Genomic DNA, 20,488 nt, shown 5'->3' with positions numbered 1-20,488 from the left:
TAATCGAGTTGGGACCCATTAGCTTTTCCTATTTATGACATAATCAATGCTCGAGCCAAATTTCAAGTTTCTATGTGAGAAAATTGGATTCCGTACGTAAAATTTGGAGGCTAATTCTTTTGCACATAGAGTTGAAAAATCGAGTTGGGACCTATTAGCTTTTCCTACTTATGACATAATCAATGCTCGTGCCAAATTTCAAGTTTCTATGTGAGAAAATTGGATTCCGTACGTAAAATTTGGAGGCTAATTCTTTTGCACATAGAATTGAATAATCGAGTTGGGACCCATTAGCTTTTCCTATTTATGACATAATCAATGCTCGTGCCAAATTTCAAGTTTCTATGTGAGAAAATTGGATTCCGTACGTAAAATTTGGAGGCTAATTCTATTGCACATAGAATTGAATAATCGAGTTGGGACCCATTAGCTTTTCCTATTTATGACATAATCAATGCTCATGCCAAATTTCAAGTTTCTATGTGAGAAAATTGGATTCCGTACGTAAAATTTGGAGGCTAATTCTATTGCACATAGAATTGAATAATCGAGTTGGGACCCATTAGCTTTTCCTTTTTATGACATAATCAATGCTCGTGCCAAATTTCACGTTTCTATGACACTGGAAAGTGAGAAAAATACATTCCATACGTAAAATTTTGACGCTAATTCTTTTGCACATAGAATTGAATAATCGAGTTAGGACCCATTAGCTTTTCCTATTTATGACATAATCAATGCTCGTGCCAAATTTCACGTTTCTATGACACTGGAAAGTGAGAAAAATACATTCCGTACGGAATATTTTGACGCTAATTCTTTTGCGCATAGAATTGAATAATCGAGTTGAGACCCATTAGTTTTTCCTATTTTGAACATATACAATGCCCGTGCCAAATTTTAAGTTTCTACATGAGAAAATTGGATTCTGTACATAAAATTTGGACGCTAATTCTTTTGCGCATAGAATTAAATAATCGAGTTGGGACCCATTAGCTTTTCCTATTTATGACATAATCAATGCTCGTGCCAAATTTCAAGTTTCTATGTGAGAAAATTGGATTCCGTACGTAAAATTTGGAGGCTAATTCTTTTGCACATAGAGTTGAAAAATCGAGTTGGGACCCATTAGCTTTTCCTATTTATGACATAATCAATGCTCGTGCCAAATTTCAAGTTTCTATGTGAGAAAATTGGATTCCGTACATAAAATTTGGAGGCTAATTCTTTTGCACATAGAATTGAATAATCGAGTTGGGACCCATTAGCTTTTCCTATTTATGACATAATCAATGCTCGTGCCAAATTTCACGTTTCTATGACACTGGAAAGTGAGAAAAATACATTCCATACGTATAATTTTGACGCTAATTCTTTTGCACATAGAATTGAATAATCGAGTTAGGCCCCTTTAGCTTTTCCTATTTATAACATAATCAATGCTCGTGCCAAATTTCACGTTTCTATGACACTGGAAAGTGAGAAAAATACATTCCGTACGGAAAATTTTGACGCTAATTCTTTTGGGCATAGAATTGAATAATTGAGTTGAGACCCATTAGTTTTTCCTATTTTGAACATATACAATGCTCGTGCCAAATTTTAAGTTTCTATGTGAGAAAATTGGATTCTGTACATAAAATTTGGACGCTAATTCTTTTGCGCATAGACTTGAAAAATCGAGTTGGGACCCATTAGCTTTTCCTATTTATGACATAATCAATGCTCGAGCCAAATTTCAAGTTTCTATGTGAGAAAATTGGATTCCGTACGTAAAATTTGGAGGCTAATTCTTTTGCACATAGAATTGAATAATCGAGTTGGGACCCATTAGCTTTTCCTATTTATGACATAATCAATGCTCGTGCCAAATTTCAAGTTTCTATGTGAGAAAATTGGATTCCGTACATAAAATTTGGAGGCTAATTCTTTTGCACATAGAATTGAAAAATCGAGTTGGGACCCATTAGCTTTTCCTATTTATGACATAATCAATGCTCGTGCCAAATTTCACGTTTCTATGACACTGGAAAGTGAGAAAAATACATTCCGTACGTTAAATTTTGACGCTAATTCTTTTGCGCATAGAATTGAATAATCGAGTTGGGACCCATTAGTTTTTCCTATTTAGAACATATTCAATGCCCGTGCCAATGTTTACGTTTCTATGTGAGAAAATTGGATTGTGTACGTAAAATTTGGACGCTAATTCTTTTGCACATAGAATTGAATAATCAAGTTGGGACCCATTAGCTTTTCCTATTTATGACATAATCAATGCTCGTGCCAAATTTCAAGTTTCTATGTGAGAAAATTGGGTTCCGTACGTAAAATTTGGAGGCTAATTCTTTTGCACATAGAATTGAATAGTCGAGTTAGGACACATTAGCTTTTCTTATTTATGACATAATCAATGCCCGTGCCAAATTTTAAGTTTCTATGTGAGAAAATTACATTCCGTACGTAACATTTGGACGCTAATTCTTTTGCGCATAGAATTAAATAACGGAGTTGGGACCCATTAGCTTTTCCTATTTATGACATAATCAATGCCCGTGCCAAATTTTAAGTTTCTATGTGAGAAAATTGGATTCCGTACATAAAATTTTGACGCTAATTCTTTTGCACATAGAATTGAATAATCGAGTTGGGACCCATTAGCTTTTCCTATTTATGACATAATCAATGCTCGTGCCAAATTTCACATTTCTATGACACTGGAAAGTGAGAAAAAGACATTCCGTACGGAAAATTTTGACGCTAATTCTTTTGCACATAGAATTGAATAATCGAGTTAGGACCCATTAGCTTTTCCTATTTATGACATAATCAATGCTCATGCCAAATTTCACGTTTCTATGACACTGGAAAGTGAGAAAAATACATTCCGTACGGAATATTTTGACGCTAATTCTTTTGCGCACAGAATTGAATAATCGAGTTGAGACCCATTAGTTTTTCCTATTTTGAACATATACAATGCCCGTGCCAAATTTTAAGTTTCTATGTGAGAAAATTGGATTCTGTACGTAAAATTTGGACGCTAATTCTTTTGCGCATAGAATTGAATAATCGAGTTGAGACCCATTAGTTTTTCCTATTTTGAACATATACAATGCTCGTGCCAAATTTCAAGTTTCTATGTGAGAAAATTGGATTCCGTACATAAAATTTGGAGGCTAATTCTTTTGCACATAGAATTGAATAATCGAGGTCTACCCATTAGCTTTTCCTATTTATGACATAATCAATGCTCGTGCCAAATTTCACCTTTCTATGACACTGGAAAGTGAGAAAAATACATTCCGTACGTTAAATTTTGACGCTAATTCTTTTGCGCATAGAATTGAATAATCGAGTTGGGACCCATTAGTTTTTCCTATTTAGAACATATTCAATGCCCGTGCCAAATTTTACGTTTCTATGTGAGAAAATTGGATTGTGTACGTAAAATTTGGACGCTAATTCTTTTGCGCATAGAATTGAATAATCGAGTTGGGACCCATTAGCTTTTCCTATTTATGACATAATCAATGCTCGTGCCAAATTTCAAGTTTCTATGTGAGAAAATTGGATTCCGTACATAAAATTTGGAGGCTAATTCTTTTGCACATAGAATTGAATAATCGAGTTGGACCCATTAGCTTTTCCTATTTATGACATAATCAATACTCGTGCCAAATTTCACGTTTCTATGACACTGGAAAGTGAGAAAAATACATTCCGTACGGAATATTTTGACGCTAATTCTTTTGCGCATAGAATTGAATAATCGAGTTGAGACCCATTAGTTTTTCCTATTTTGAACATATACAATGCTCGTGCCAAATTTCCAGTTTCTATGTGAGAAAATTGGATTCCGTACATAAAATTTGGAGGCTAATTCTTTTGCACATAGAATTGAATAATCGAGTTGGACCCATTAGCTTTTCCTATTTATGACATAATCAATGCTCGTGCCAAATTTCACGTTTCTATGACACTGGAAAGTGAGAAAAATACATTCCGTACGTTAAATTTTGACGCTAATTCTTTTGCGCATAGAATTGAATAATCGAGTTGGGACCCATTAGTTTTTCCTATAAGGAACATATTCAATGCCCGTGCCAAATTTTACGTTTCTATGTGAGAAAATTGGATTGTGTACGTTAAATTTGGACGCTAATTCTTTTGCGCGTAGAATTGAATAATCGAGTTGGGACCCATTAGCTTTTCCTATTTATGACATAATCAATGCTCGTGCCAAATTTCAAGTTTCTATGTGAGAAAATTTGATTCCGTACGTAAAATTTGGAGGCTAATTCTTTTGCACATAGAATTGAATAATCGAGTTGGGACCCATTAGCTTTTCCTATTTATGACATAATCAATGCTCGAGCCAAATTTCAAGTTTCTATGTGAGAAAATTGGATTCCGTACGTAAAATTTGGAGGCTAATTCTTTTGCACATAGAGTTGAAAAATCGAGTTGGGACCTATTAGCTTTTCCTACTTATGACATAATCAATGCTCGTGCCAAATTTCAAGCTTCTATGTGAGAAAATTGGATTCCGTACGTAAAATTTGGAGGCTAATTCTTTTGCACATAGAATTGAATAATCGAGTTGGGACCCATTAGCTTTTCCTATTTATGACATAATCAATGCTCGTGCCAAATTTCAAGTTTCTATGTGAGAAAATTGGATTCCGTACGTAAAATTTGGAGGCTAATTCTATTGCACATAGAATTGAATAATCGAGTTGGGACCCATTAGCTTTTCCTATTTATGACATAATCAATGCTCATGCCAAATTTCAAGTTTCTATGTGAGAAAATTGGATTCCGTACGTAAAATTTGGATGCTAATTCTTTTGCACATAGAATTGAATAATCGAGTTGGGACCCATTAGCTTTTCCTATTTATGACATAATCAATGCTCGTGCCAAATTTCACGTTTCTATGACACTGGAAAGTGAGAAAAATACATTCCATACGTATAATTTTGACGCTAATTCTTTTGCACATAGAATTGAATAATCGAGTTAGGACCCATTAGCTTTTCCTATTTATGACATAATCAATGCTCGTGCCAAATTTCACGTTTCTATGACACTGGAAAGTGAGAAAAATACATTCCTTACGGAAAATTTTGACGCTAATTCTTTTGCGCATAGAATTGAGTAATCGAGTTGAGACCCATTAGTTTTTCCTATTTTGAACATATACAATGCCCGTGCCAAATTTTAAGTTTCTATGTGAGAAAATTGGATTCTGTACGTAAAATTTGGACGCTAATTCTTTTGCGCATAGAATTGAATAATCGAGTTGGGACCCATTAGCTTTTCCTATTTATGACATAATCAATGCTCGAGCCAAATTTCAAGTTTCTATGAGAAAATTGGATTCCGTACGTAAAATTTGGAGGCTAATTCTTTTGCACATAGAGTTGAAAAATCGAGTTGGGACCCATTAGCTTTTCCTATTTATGACATAATCAATGCTCGTGCCAAATTTCAAGTTTCTATGTGAGAAAATTGGATTCCGTACGTAAAATTTGGAGGCTAATTCTTTTGCACATAGAATTGAATAATCGAGTTGGGACCCATTAGCTTTTCCTATTTATGACATAATCAATGCTCGTGCCAAATTTCAAGTTTCTATGTGAGAAAATTGGATTCCGTACATAAAATTTGGAGGCTAATTCTTTTGCACATAGAATTGAATAATCGAGTTGGACCCATTAGCTTTTCCTATTTATGACATAATCAATGCTCGTGCCAAATTTCACGTTTCTATGTGAGAAAATTGGATTCCGTACATAAAATTTGGAGGCTAATTCTTTTGCACATAGAATTGAAAAATCGAGTTGGGACCCATTAGCTTTTCCTATTTATGACATAATCAATGCTCGTGCCAAATTTCACGTTTCTATGACACTGGAAAGTGAGAAAAATACATTCCGTACGTTAAATTTTGACGCTAATTCTTTTGCGCATAGAATTGAATAATCGAGTTGGGACCCATTAGTTTTTCCTATTTAGAACATATTCAATGCCCGTGCCAATGTTTACGTTTCTATGTGAGAAAATTGGATTGTGTACGTAAAATTTGGACGCTAATTCTTTTGCACATAGAATTGAATAATCAAGTTGGGACCCATTAGCTTTTCCTATTTATGACATAATCAATGCTCGTGCCAAATTTCAAGTTTCTATGTGAGAAAATTGGGTTCCGTACGTAAAATTTGGAGGCTAATTCTTTTGCACATAGAATTGAATAGTCGAGTTAGGACACATTAGCTTTTCTTATTTATGACATAATCAATGCCCGTGCCAAATTTTAAGTTTCTATGTGAGAAAATTACATTCCGTACGTAACATTTGGACGCTAATTCTTTTGCGCATAGAATTAAATAACGGAGTTGGGACCCATTAGCTTTTCCTATTTATGACATAATCAATGCCCGTGCCAAATTTTAAGTTTCTATGTGAGAAAATTGGATTCCGTACATAAAATTTTGACGCTAATTCTTTTGCACATAGAATTGAATAATCGAGTTGGGACCCATTAGCTTTTCCTATTTATGACATAATCAATGCTCGTGCCAAATTTCACATTTCTATGACACTGGAAAGTGAGAAAAAGACATTCCGTACGGAAAATTTTGACGCTAATTCTTTTGCACATAGAATTGAATAATCGAGTTAGGACCCATTAGCTTTTCCTATTTATGACATAATCAATGCTCATGCCAAATTTCACGTTTCTATGACACTGGAAAGTGAGAAAAATACATTCCGTACGGAATATTTTGACGCTAATTCTTTTGCGCACAGAATTGAATAATCGAGTTGAGACCCATTAGTTTTTCCTATTTTGAACATATACAATGCCCGTGCCAAATTTTAAGTTTCTATGTGAGAAAATTGGATTCTGTACGTAAAATTTGGACGCTAATTCTTTTGCGCATAGAATTGAATAATCGAGTTGAGACCCATTAGTTTTTCCTATTTTGAACATATACAATGCTCGTGCCAAATTTCAAGTTTCTATGTGAGAAAATTGGATTCCGTACATAAAATTTGGAGGCTAATTCTTTTGCACATAGAATTGAATAATCGAGGTCTACCCATTAGCTTTTCCTATTTATGACATAATCAATGCTCGTGCCAAATTTCACCTTTCTATGACACTGGAAAGTGAGAAAAATACATTCCGTACGTTAAATTTTGACGCTAATTCTTTTGCGCATAGAATTGAATAATCGAGTTGGGACCCATTAGTTTTTCCTATTTAGAACATATTCAATGCCCGTGCCAAATTTTACGTTTCTATGTGAGAAAATTGGATTGTGTACGTAAAATTTGGACGCTAATTCTTTTGCGCATAGAATTGAATAATCGAGTTGGGACCCATTAGCTTTTCCTATTTATGACATAATCAATGCTCGTGCCAAATTTCAAGTTTCTATGTGAGAAAATTGGATTCCGTACATAAAATTTGGAGGCTAATTCTTTTGCACATAGAATTGAATAATCGAGTTGGACCCATTAGCTTTTCCTATTTATGACATAATCAATACTCGTGCCAAATTTCACGTTTCTATGACACTGGAAAGTGAGAAAAATACATTCCGTACGGAATATTTTGACGCTAATTCTTTTGCGCATAGAATTGAATAATCGAGTTGAGACCCATTAGTTTTTCCTATTTTGAACATATACAATGCTCGTGCCAAATTTCCAGTTTCTATGTGAGAAAATTGGATTCCGTACATAAAATTTGGAGGCTAATTCTTTTGCACATAGAATTGAATAATCGAGTTGGACCCATTAGCTTTTCCTATTTATGACATAATCAATGCTCGTGCCAAATTTCACGTTTCTATGACACTGGAAAGTGAGAAAAATACATTCCGTACGTTAAATTTTGACGCTAATTCTTTTGCGCATAGAATTGAATAATCGAGTTGGGACCCATTAGTTTTTCCTATTTAGAACATATTCAATGCCCGTGCCAAATTTTACGTTTCTATGTGAGAAAATTGGATTGTGTACGTTAAATTTGGACGCTAATTCTTTTGCGCGTAGAATTGAATAATCGAGTTGGGACCCATTAGCTTTTCCTATTTATGACATAATCAATGCTCGTGCCAAATTTCAAGTTTCTATGTGAGAAAATTTGATTCCGTACGTAAAATTTGGAGGCTAATTCTTTTGCACATAGAATTGAATAATCGAGTTGGGACCCATTAGCTTTTCCTATTTATGACATAATCAATGCTCGAGCCAAATTTCAAGTTTCTATGTGAGAAAATTGGATTCCGTACGTAAAATTTGGAGGCTAATTCTTTTGCACATAGAGTTGAAAAATCGAGTTGGGACCTATTAGCTTTTCCTACTTATGACATAATCAATGCTCGTGCCAAATTTCAAGCTTCTATGTGAGAAAATTGGATTCCGTACGTAAAATTTGGAGGCTAATTCTTTTGCACATAGAATTGAATAATCGAGTTGGGACCCATTAGCTTTTCCTATTTATGACATAATCAATGCTCGTGCCAAATTTCAAGTTTCTATGTGAGAAAATTGGATTCCGTACGTAAAATTTGGAGGCTAATTCTATTGCACATAGAATTGAATAATCGAGTTGGGACCCATTAGCTTTTCCTATTTATGACATAATCAATGCTCATGCCAAATTTCAAGTTTCTATGTGAGAAAATTGGATTCCGTACGTAAAATTTGGATGCTAATTCTTTTGCACATAGAATTGAATAATCGAGTTGGGACCCATTAGCTTTTCCTATTTATGACATAATCAATGCTCGTGCCAAATTTCACGTTTCTATGACACTGGAAAGTGAGAAAAATACATTCCATACGTATAATTTTGACGCTAATTCTTTTGCACATAGAATTGAATAATCGAGTTAGGACCCATTAGCTTTTCCTATTTATGACATAATCAATGCTCGTGCCAAATTTCACGTTTCTATGACACTGGAAAGTGAGAAAAATACATTCCTTACGGAAAATTTTGACGCTAATTCTTTTGCGCATAGAATTGAGTAATCGAGTTGAGACCCATTAGTTTTTCCTATTTTGAACATATACAATGCCCGTGCCAAATTTTAAGTTTCTATGTGAGAAAATTGGATTCTGTACGTAAAATTTGGACGCTAATTCTTTTGCGCATAGAATTGAATAATCGAGTTGGGACCCATTAGCTTTTCCTATTTATGACATAATCAATGCTCGAGCCAAATTTCAAGTTTCTATGAGAAAATTGGATTCCGTACGTAAAATTTGGAGGCTAATTCTTTTGCACATAGAGTTGAAAAATCGAGTTGGGACCCATTAGCTTTTCCTATTTATGACATAATCAATGCTCGTGCCAAATTTCAAGTTTCTATGTGAGAAAATTGGATTCCGTACGTAAAATTTGGAGGCTAATTCTTTTGCACATAGAATTGAATAATCGAGTTGGGACCCATTAGCTTTTCCTATTTATGACATAATCAATGCTCGTGCCAAATTTCAAGTTTCTATGTGAGAAAATTGGATTCCGTACATAAAATTTGGAGGCTAATTCTTTTGCACATAGAATTGAATAATCGAGTTGGACCCATTAGCTTTTCCTATTTATGACATAATCAATACTCGTGCCAAATTTCACGTTTCTATGACACTGGAAAGTGAGAAAAATACATTCCGTACGTTAAATTTTGACGCTAATTCTTTTGCGCATAGAATTGAATAATCGAGTTGGGACCCATTAGTTTTTCCTATTTAGAACATATTCAATGCCCGTGCCAAATTTTACGTTTCTATGTGAGAAAATTGGATTGTGTACGTAAAATTTGGACGCTAATTCTTTTGCGCATAGAATTGAATAATCGAGTTGGGACCCATTAGCTTTTCCTATTTATGACATAATCAATGCTCGTGCCAAATTTCAAGTTTCTATGTGAGAAAATTGGATTCCGTACGTAAAATTTGGAGGCTAATACTTTTGCACATAGAATTGAATAATCGAGTTGGGACCCATTAGATTTTCCTATTTATGACATAATCAATGCTCGAGCCAAATTTCAAGTTTCTATGTGAGAAAATTGGATTCCGTACGTAAAATTTGGAGGCTAATTCTTTTGCACATAGAATTGAATAATCGAGTTGGGACCCATTAGCTTTTCCTATTTATGACATAATCAATGCTCGTGCCAAATTTCAAGTTTCTATGTGAGAAAATTGGATTCCGTACATAAAATTTGGAGGCTAATTCTTTTGCGCATAGAATTAAATAACGGAGTTGGGACCCATTAGCTTTTCCTATTTAAGACATAATCAATGCTCGTGCCAAATTTCAAGTTTCTATGTGAGAAAATTGGATTGTGTATGTAAAATTTAGACGCTATTTCTTTTGCACATAGAATTGAATAATCTAGTTAGGACCCATTAGCTTTTCCTATTTATGACATAATCAATGCCCGTGCCAAATTTTAAGTTTCTATGTGAGAAAATTACATTCCATACGTAAAACTTGGACGCTAATTCTTTTGTGCCTAGAATTAAATAACGGAGTTGGGACCCTTTAGCTTTTCCTATTTATGACATAATCAATGCTCGTGCCAAATTTCAAGTTTCTATGTGAGAAAATTGGATTCCGTACATAAAATTTTGACGCTAATTCTTTTGCACATAGAATTGAATAATCGAGTTAGGACCCATTAGCTTTTCCTATTTATGACATAATCAATGCTCGTGCCAAATTTCACATTTCTATGACACTGGAAAGTGAGAAAAATACATTCCGTACGGAAAATTTTGACGCTAATTCTTTTGCGCATAGAATTGAATAATCGAGTTGAGACCCATTAGTTTTTCCTATTTTGAACATATACAATGCCCGTGCCAAATTTTAAGTTTCTATGTGAGAAAATTGGATTCTATACGTAAAATTTGGACGCTAATTCTTTTGCGCATAGAATTGAATAATCGAGTTGGGACCCATTAGCTTATCCTATTTATGACATAATCAATGCTCGTGCCAAGTTTCACGTTTCTATGACACTGGAAAGTGAGAAAAATACATTCCATACGTAAAATTTTGACGCTAATTCTTTTGCACATAGAATTGAATAATCGAGTTAGGACCCATTAGCTTTTCCTATTTATGACATAATCAATGCTCGTGCCAAATTTCACGTTTCTATGACACTGGAAAGTGAGAAAAATACATTCCGTACGGAATATTTTGACGCTAATTCTTTTGCGCATAGAATTGAATAATCGAGTTGAGACCCATTAGTTTTTCCTATTTTGAACATATAGAATGCCCGTGCCAAATTTTAAGTTTCTACGTGAGAAAATTGGATTCTGTACATAAAATTTGGACGCTAATTCTTTTGCGCATAGAATTAAATAATCGAGTTGGGACCCATTAGCTTTTCCTATTTATGACATAATCAATGCTCGTGCCAAATTTCAAGTTTCTATGTGAGAAAATTGGATTCCGTACGTAAAATTTGGAGGCTAATTCTTTTGCACATAGAGTTGAAAAATCGAGTTGGGACCCATTAGCTTTTCCTATTTATGACATAATCAATGCTCGTGCCAAATTTCAAGTTTCTATGTGAGAAAATTGGATTCCGTACATAAAATTTGGAGGCTAATTCTTTTGCACATAGAATTGAATAATCGAGTTGGGACCCATTAGCTTTTCCTATTTATGACATAATCAATGCTCGTGCCAAATTTCACGTTTCTATGACACTGGAAAGTGAGAAAAATACATTCCATACGTATAATTTTGACGCTAATTCTTTTGCACATAGAATTGAATAATCGAGTTAGGACCCATTAGCTTTTCCTATTTATGACATAATCAATGCTCGTGCCAAATTTCACGTTTCTATAACACTGGAAAGTGAGAAAAATACATTCCGTACGGAAAATTTTGACGCTAATTCTTTTGCGCATAGAATTGAATAATTGAGTTGAGACCCATTAGTTTTTCCTATTTTGAACATATACAATGCTCGTGCCAAATTTTAAGTTTCTATGTGAGAAAATTGGATTCTGTACGTAAAATTTGGACGCTAATTCTTTTGCGCATAGAATTGAAAAATCGAGTTGGGACCCATTAGCTTTTCCTATTTATGACATAATCAATGCTCGAGCCAAATTTCAAGTTTCTATGTGAGAAAATTGGATTCCGTACGTAAAATTTGGAGGCTAATTCTTTTGCACATAGAATTGAATAATCGAGTTGGGACCCATTAGCTTTTCCTATTTATGACATAATCAATGCTCGTGCCAAATTTCAAGTTTCTATGTGAAAAAATTGGATTCCGTACATAAAATTTGGAGGCTAATTCTTTTGCACATAGAATTGAATAATCGAGTTGGACCCATTAGCTTTTCCTATTTATGACATAATCAATACTCGTGCCAAATTTCACGTTTCTATGACACTGGAAAGTGAGAAAAATACATTCCATACGTTAAATTTTGACGCTAATTCTTTTGCGCATAGAATTGAATAATCGAGTTGGGACCCATTAGTTTTTCCTATTTAGAACATATTCAATGCCCGTGCCAAATTTTACGTTTCTATGTGAGAAAATTGGATTGTGTACGTAAAATTTGGACGCTAATTCTTTTGCGCATAGAATTGAATAATCGAGTTGGGACCCATTAGCTTTTCCTATTTATGACATAATCAATGCTCGTGCCAAATTTCAAGTTTCTATGTGAGAAAATTGGATTCCGTACGTAAAATTTGGAGGCTAATACTTTTGCACATAGAATTGAATAATCGAGTTGGGACCCATTAGATTTTCCTATTTATGACATAATCAATGCTCGAGCCAAATTTCAAGTTTCTATGTGAGAAAATTGGATTCCGTACGTAAAATTTGGAGGCTAATTCTTTTGCACATAGAGTTGAAAAATCGAGTTGGGACCCATTAGCTTTTCCTATTTATGACATAATCAATGCTCGTGCCAAATTTCAAGTTTCTATGTGAGAAAATTGGATTCCGTACGTAAAATTTGGAGGCTAATTCTTTTGCACATAGAATTGAATAATCGAGTTGGGACCCATTAGCTTTTCCTATTTATGACATAATCAATGCTCGTGCCAAATTTCAAGTTTCTATGTGAGAAAATTGGATTCCGTACATAAAATTTGGAGGCTAATTCTTTTGCGCATAGAATTAAATAACGGAGTTGGGACCCATTAGCTTTTCCTATTTAAGACATAATCAATGCTCGTGCCAAATTTCAAGTTTCTATGTGAGAAAATTGGATTGTGTATGTAAAATTTAGACGCTATTTCTTTTGCACATAGAATTGAATAATCTAGTTAGGACCCATTAGCTTTTCCTATTTATGACATAATCAATGCCCGTGCCAAATTTTAAGTTTCTATGTGAGAAAATTACATTCCATACGTAAAACTTGGACGCTAATTCTTTTGTGGCTAGAATTAAATAACGGAGTTGGGACCCTTTAGCTTTTCCTATTTATGACATAATCAATGCTCGTGCCAAATTTCAAGTTTCTATGTGAGAAAATTGGATTCCGTACATAAAATTTTGACGCTAATTCTTTTGCACATAGAATTGAATAATCGAGTTAGGACCCATTAGCTTTTCCTATTTATGACATAATCAATGCTCGTGCCAAATTTCACATTTCTATGACACTGGAAAGTGAGAAAAATACATTCCGTACGGAAAATTTTGACGCTAATTCTTTTGCGCATAGAATTAAATAATCGAGTTGAGACCCATTAGTTTTTCCTATTTTGAACATATACAATGCCCGTGCCAAATTTCAAGTTTCTATGTGAGAAAATTGGATTCCGTACGTAAAATTTGGAGGCTAATTCTTTTGCACATAGAGTTGAAAAATCGAGTTGGGACCTATTAGCTTTTCCTACTTATGACATAATCAATGCTCGTGCCAAATTTCAAGTTTCTATGTGAGAAAATTGGATTCCGTACGTAAAATTTGGAGGCTAATTCTTTTGCACATAGAATTGAATAATCGAGTTGGGACCCATTAGCTTTTCCTATTTATGACATAATCAATGCTCGTGCCAAATTTCAAGTTTCTATGTGAGAAAATTGGATTCCGTACGTAAAATTTGGAGGCTAATTCTATTGCACATAGAATTGAATAATCGAGTTGGGACCCATTAGCTTTTCCTATTTATGACATAATCAATGCTCATGCCAAATTTCAAGTTTCTATGTGAGAAAATTGGATTCCGTACGTAAAATTTGGATGCTAATTCTTTTGCACATAGAATTGAATAATCGAGTTGAGACCCATTAGCTTTTCCTATTTATGACATAATCAATGCTCGTGCCAAATTTCACGTTTCTATGACACTGGAAAGTGAGAAAAATACATTCCATACGTATAATTTTGACGCTAATTCTTTTGCACATAGAATTGAATAATCGAGTTAGGACCCATTAGCTTTTCCTATTTATGACATAATCAATGCTCGTGCCAAATTTCACGTTTCTATGACACTGGAAAGTGAGAAAAATACATTCCTTACGGAAAATTTTGACGCTAATTCTTTTGCGCATAGAATTGAGTAATCGAGTTGAGACCCATTAGTTTTTCCTATTTTGAACATATACAATGCCCGTGCCAAATTTTAAGTTTCTATGTGAGAAAATTGGATTCTGTACGTAAAATTTGGACGCTAATTCTTTTGCGCATAGAATTGAATAATCGAGTTGGGACCCATTAGCTTTTCCTATTTATGACATAATCAATGCTCGAGCCAAATTTCAAGTTTCTATGTGAGAAAATTGGATTCCGTACGTAAAATTTGGAGGCTAATTCTTTTGCACATAGAGTTGAAAAATCGAGTTGGGACCCATTAGCTTTTCCTATTTATGACATAATCAATGCTCGTGCCAAATTTCAAGTTTCTATGTGAGAAAATTGGATTCCGTACGTAAAATTTGGAGGCTAATTCTTTTGCACATAGAATTGAATAATCAAGTTGGGACCCATTAGCTTTTCCTATTTATGACATAATCAATGCTCGTGCCAAATTTCAAGTTTCTATGTGAGAAAATTGGATTCCGTACATAAAATTTGGAGGCTAATTCTTTTGCACATAGAATTGAATAATCGAGTTGGACCCATTAGCTTTTCCTATTTATGACATAATCAATACTCGTGCCAAATTTCACGTTTCTATGACACTGGAAAGTGAGAAAAATACATTCCGTACGTTAAATTTTGACGCTAATTCTTTTGCGCATAGAATTGAATAATCGAGTTGGGACCCATTAGTTTTTCCTATTTAGAACATATTCAATGCCCGTGCCAAATTTTACGTTTCTATGTGAGAAAATTGGATTCTATACGTAAAATTTGGACGCTAATTCTTTTGCGCATAGAATTGAATAATCGAGTTGGGACCCATTAGCTTTTCCTATTTATGACATAATCAATGCTCGTGCCAAGTTTCACGTTTCTATGACACTGGAAAGTGAGAAAAATACATTCCATACGTAAAATTTTGACGCTAATTCTTTTGCACATAGAATTGAATAATCGAGTTAGGACCCATTAGCTTTTCCTATTTATGACATAATTAATGCTCGTGCCAAATTTCACGTTTCTATGACACTGGACAGTGAGAAAAATACATTCCGTACAGAATATTTTGACGCTAATTCTTTTGCGCATAGAATTGAATAATCGAGTTGAGACCCATTAGTTTTTCCTATTTTGAACATATAGAATGCCCGTGCCAAATTTTAAGTTTCTACGTGAGAAAATAGGATTCTGTACATAAAATTTGGACGCTAATTCTTTTGCGCATAGAATTAAATAATCGAGTTGGGACCCATTAGCTTTTCCTATTTATGACATAATCAATGCTCGTGCCAAATTTCAAGTTTCTATGTGAGAAAATTGGATTCCGTACGTAAAATTTGGAGGCTAATTCCTTTGCACATAGAGTTGAAAAATCGAGTTGGGACCCATTAGGTTTTCCTATTTATGACATAATCAATGCTCGTGCCAAATTTCAAGTTTCTATGTGAGAAAATTGGATTCCGTACATAAAATTTGGAGGCTAATTCTTTTGCACATAGAATTGAATAATCGAGTTGGGACCCATTAGCTTTTCCTATTTATGACATAATCAATGCTCGTGCCAAATTTCACGTTTCTATGACACTGGAAAGTGAGAAAAATACATTCCATACGTATAATTTTGACGCTAATTCTTTTGCACATAGAATTGAATAATCGAGTTAGGACCCATTAGCTTTTCCTATTTATGACATAATCAATGCTCGTGCCAAATTTCACGTTTCTATAACACTGGAAAGTGAGAAAAATACATTCCGTACGGAAAATTTTGATGCTAATTCTTTTGCGCATAGAATTGAATAATTGAGTTGAGACCCATTAGTTTTTCCTATTTTGAACATATACAATGCTCGTGCCAAATTTTAAGTTTCTATGTGAGAAAATTGGATTCTGTACGTAAAATTTGGACGCTAATTCTTTTGCGCATAGAATTGAAAAATCGAGTTGGGACCCATTAGCTTTTCCTATTTATGACATAATCAATGCTCGAGCCAAATTTCAAGTTTCTATGTGAGAAAATTGGATTCCGTATGTAAAATTTGGAGGCTAATTCTTTTGCACATAGAATTGAATAATCGAGTTGGGACCCATTAGCTTTTCCTATTTATGACATAATCAATGCTCGTGCCAAATTTCAAGTTTCTATGTGAAAAAATTGGATTCCGTACATAAAATTTGGAGGCTAATTCTTTTGCACATAGAATTGAATAATCGAGTTGGACCCATTAGCTTTTCCTATTTATGACATAATCAATACTCGTGCCAAATTTCACGTTTCTATGACACTGGAAAGTGAGAAAAATACATTCCGTACGTTAAATTTTGACGCTAATTCTTTTGCGCATAGAATTGAATAATCGAGTTGGGACCCATTAGTTTTTCCTATTTAGAACATATTCAATGCCCGTGCCAAATTTTACGTTTCTATGTGAGAAAATTGGATTGTGTACGTAAAATTTGGACGCTAATTCTTTTGCGCATAGAATTGAATAATCGAGTTGGGACCCATTAGCTTTTCCTATTTATGACATAATCAATGCTCGTGCCAAATTTCAAGTTTCTATGTGAGAAAATTGGATTCCGTACGTAAAATTTGGAGGCTAATACTTTTGCACATAGAATTGAATAATCGAGTTGGGACCCATTAGATTTTCCTATTTATGACATAATCAATGCTCGAGCCAAATTTCAAGTTTCTATGTGAGAAAATTGGATTCCGTACGTAAAATTTGGAGGCTAATTCTTTTGCACATAGAGTTGAAAAATCGAGTTGGGACCCATTAGCTTTTCGTATTTATGACATAATCAATGCTCGTGCCAAATTTCAAGTTTCTATGTGAGAAAATTGGATTCCGTACGTAAAATTTGGAGGCTAATTCTTTTGCACATAGAATTGAATAATCGAGTTGGGACCCATTAGCTTTTCCTATTTATGACATAATCAATGCTCGTGCCAAATTTCAAGTTTCTATGTGAGAAAATTGGATTCCGTACATAAAATTTGGAGGCTAATTCTTTTGCGCATAGAATTAAATAACGGAGTTGGGACCCATTAGCTTTTCCTATTTAAGACATAATCAATGCTCGTGCCAAATTTCAAGTTTCTATGTGAGAAAATTGGATTGTGTATGTAAAATTTAGACGCTATTTCTTTTGCACATAGAATTGAATAATCTAGTTAGGACCCATTAGCTTTTCCTATTTATGACATAATCAATGCTCGTGCCAAATTTCACGTTTCTATGACACTGGAAAGTGAGAAAAATACATTCCGTACGGAATATTTTGACGCTAATTCTTTTGCGCATAGAATTGAATAATCGAGTTGAGACCCATTAGTTTTTCCTATTTTGAACATATAGAATGCCCGTGCCAAATTTTAAGTTTCTACGTGAGAAAATTGGATTCTGTACATAAAATTTGGACGCTAATTCTTTTGCACATAGAATTGAATAATCGAGTTGGGACCCATTAGCTTTTCCTATTTATGACATAATCAATGCTCGAGCCAAATTTCAAGTTTCTATGTGAGAAAATTGGATTCCGTACGTAAAATTTGGAGGCTAATTCTTTTGCACATAGAGTTGAAAAATCGAGTTGGGACCCATTAGCTTTTCCTATTTATGACATAATAAATGCTCGTGCCAAATTTCAAGTTTCTATGTGAGAAAATTGGATTCCGTACATAAAATTTGGAGGCTAATTCTTTTGCACATAGAATTGAATAATCGAGTTGGGACCCATTAGCTTTTCCTATTTATGACATAATCAATGCTCGTGCCAAATTTCACGTTTCTATGACACTGGAAAGTGAGAAAAATACATTCCATACGTATAATTTTGACGCTAATTCTTTTGCACATAGAATTGAATAATCGAGTTGGGACCCATTAGCTTTTCCTATTTATGACATAATCAATGCTCGTGCCAAATTTCACGTTTCTATAACACTGGAAAGTGAGAAAAATACATTCCGTACGGAAAATTTTGACGCTAATTCTTTTGCGCATAGAATTGAATAATTGAGTTGAGACCCATTAGTTTTTCCTATTTTGAACATATACAATGCTCGTGCCAAATTTTAAGTTTCTATGTGAGAAAATTGGATTCTGTACGTAAAATTTGGACGCTAATTCTTTTGCGCATAGAATTGAAAAATCGAGTTGGGACCCATTAGCTTTTCCTATTTATGACATAATCAATGCTCGAGCCAAATTTCAAGTTTCTATGTGAGAAAATTGGATTCCGTACGTAAAATTTGCAGGCTAATTCTTTTGCACATAGAATTGAATAATCGAGTTGGGACCCATTAGCTTTTCCTATTTATGACATAATCAATGCTCGTGCCAAATTTCAAGTTTCTATGTGAGAAAATTGGATTCCGTACATAAAATTTGGAGGCTAATTCTTTTGCACATAGAATTGAAAAATCGAGTTGGGACCCATTAGCTTTTCCTATTTATGACATAATCAATGCTCGTGCCAAATTTCACGTTTCTATGACACTGGAAAGTGAGAAAAATACATTCCGTACGTTAAATTTTGACGCTAATTCTTTTGCGCATAGAATTGAATAATCGAGTTGGGACCCATTAGTTTTTCCTATTTAGAACATATTCAATGCCCGTGCCAAAGTTTACGTTTCTATGTGAGAAAATTGGATTGTGTACGTAAAATTTGGACGCTAATTCTTTTGCGCATAGAATTGAATAATCGAGTTGGGACCCATTAGCTTTTCCTATTTATGACATAATCAATGCTCGTGCCAAATTTCAAGTTTCTATGTGAGAAAATTGGGATCCGTACGTAAAATTTGGAGGCTAATTCTTTTGCACATAGAATTGAATAGTCGAGTTAGGACCCATTAGCTTTTCTTATTTATGACATAATCAATGCCCGTGCCAAATTTTAAGTTTCTATGTGAGAAAATTACATTCCGTACGTAACATTTGGACGCTAATTCTTTTGCGCATAGAATTAAATAACGGAGTTGGGACCCATTAGCTTTTCCTATTTATGACATAATCAATGCCCGTGCCAAATTTTAAGTTTCTATGTGAGAAAATTGGATTCCGTACATAAAATTTTGACGCTAATTCTTTTGCACATAGAATTGAATAATCGAGTTAGGACCCATTAGCTTTTCCTATTTATGACATAATCAATGCTCGTGCCAAATTTCACATTTCTATGACACTGGAAAGTGAGAAAAAGACATTCCGTACGGAAAATTTTGACGCTAATTCTTTTGCACATAGAATTGAATAATCGAGTTAGGACCCATTAGCTTTTCCTATTTATGACATAATCAATGCTCATGCCAAATTTCACGTTTCTATGACACTGGAAAGTGAGAAAAATACATTCCGTACGGAATATTTTGACGCTAATTCTTTTGCGCACAGAATTGAATAATCGAGTTGAGACCCATTAGTTTTTCCTATTTTGAACATATACAATGCCCGTGCCAAATTTTAAGTTTCTATGTGAGAAAATTGGATTCTGTACGTAAAATTTGGACGCTAATTCTTTTGCGCATAGAATTGAATAATCGAGTTGAGACCCATTAGTTTTTCCTATTTTGAACATATACAATGCTCGTGCCAAATTTCAAGTTTCTATGTGAGAAAATTGGATTCCGTACATAAAATTTGGAGGCTAATTCTTTTGCACATAGAATTGAATAATCGAGGTCTACCCATTAGCTTTTCCTATTTATGACATAATCAATGCTCGTGCCAAATTTCACCTTTCTATGACACTGGAAAGTGAGAAAAATACATTCCGTACGTTAAATTTTGACGCTAATTCTTTTGCGCATAGAATTGAATAATCGAGTTGGGACCCATTAGTTTTTCCTATTTAGAAC

This window comes from Eleutherodactylus coqui, chromosome 8 (assembly GCF_035609145.1).
Source record: "Eleutherodactylus coqui strain aEleCoq1 chromosome 8, aEleCoq1.hap1, whole genome shotgun sequence".
In the NCBI taxonomy this organism is placed as follows: Eukaryota; Metazoa; Chordata; class Amphibia; order Anura; family Eleutherodactylidae; genus Eleutherodactylus; species Eleutherodactylus coqui.
This window is presented reverse-complemented; position numbering follows the sequence as displayed.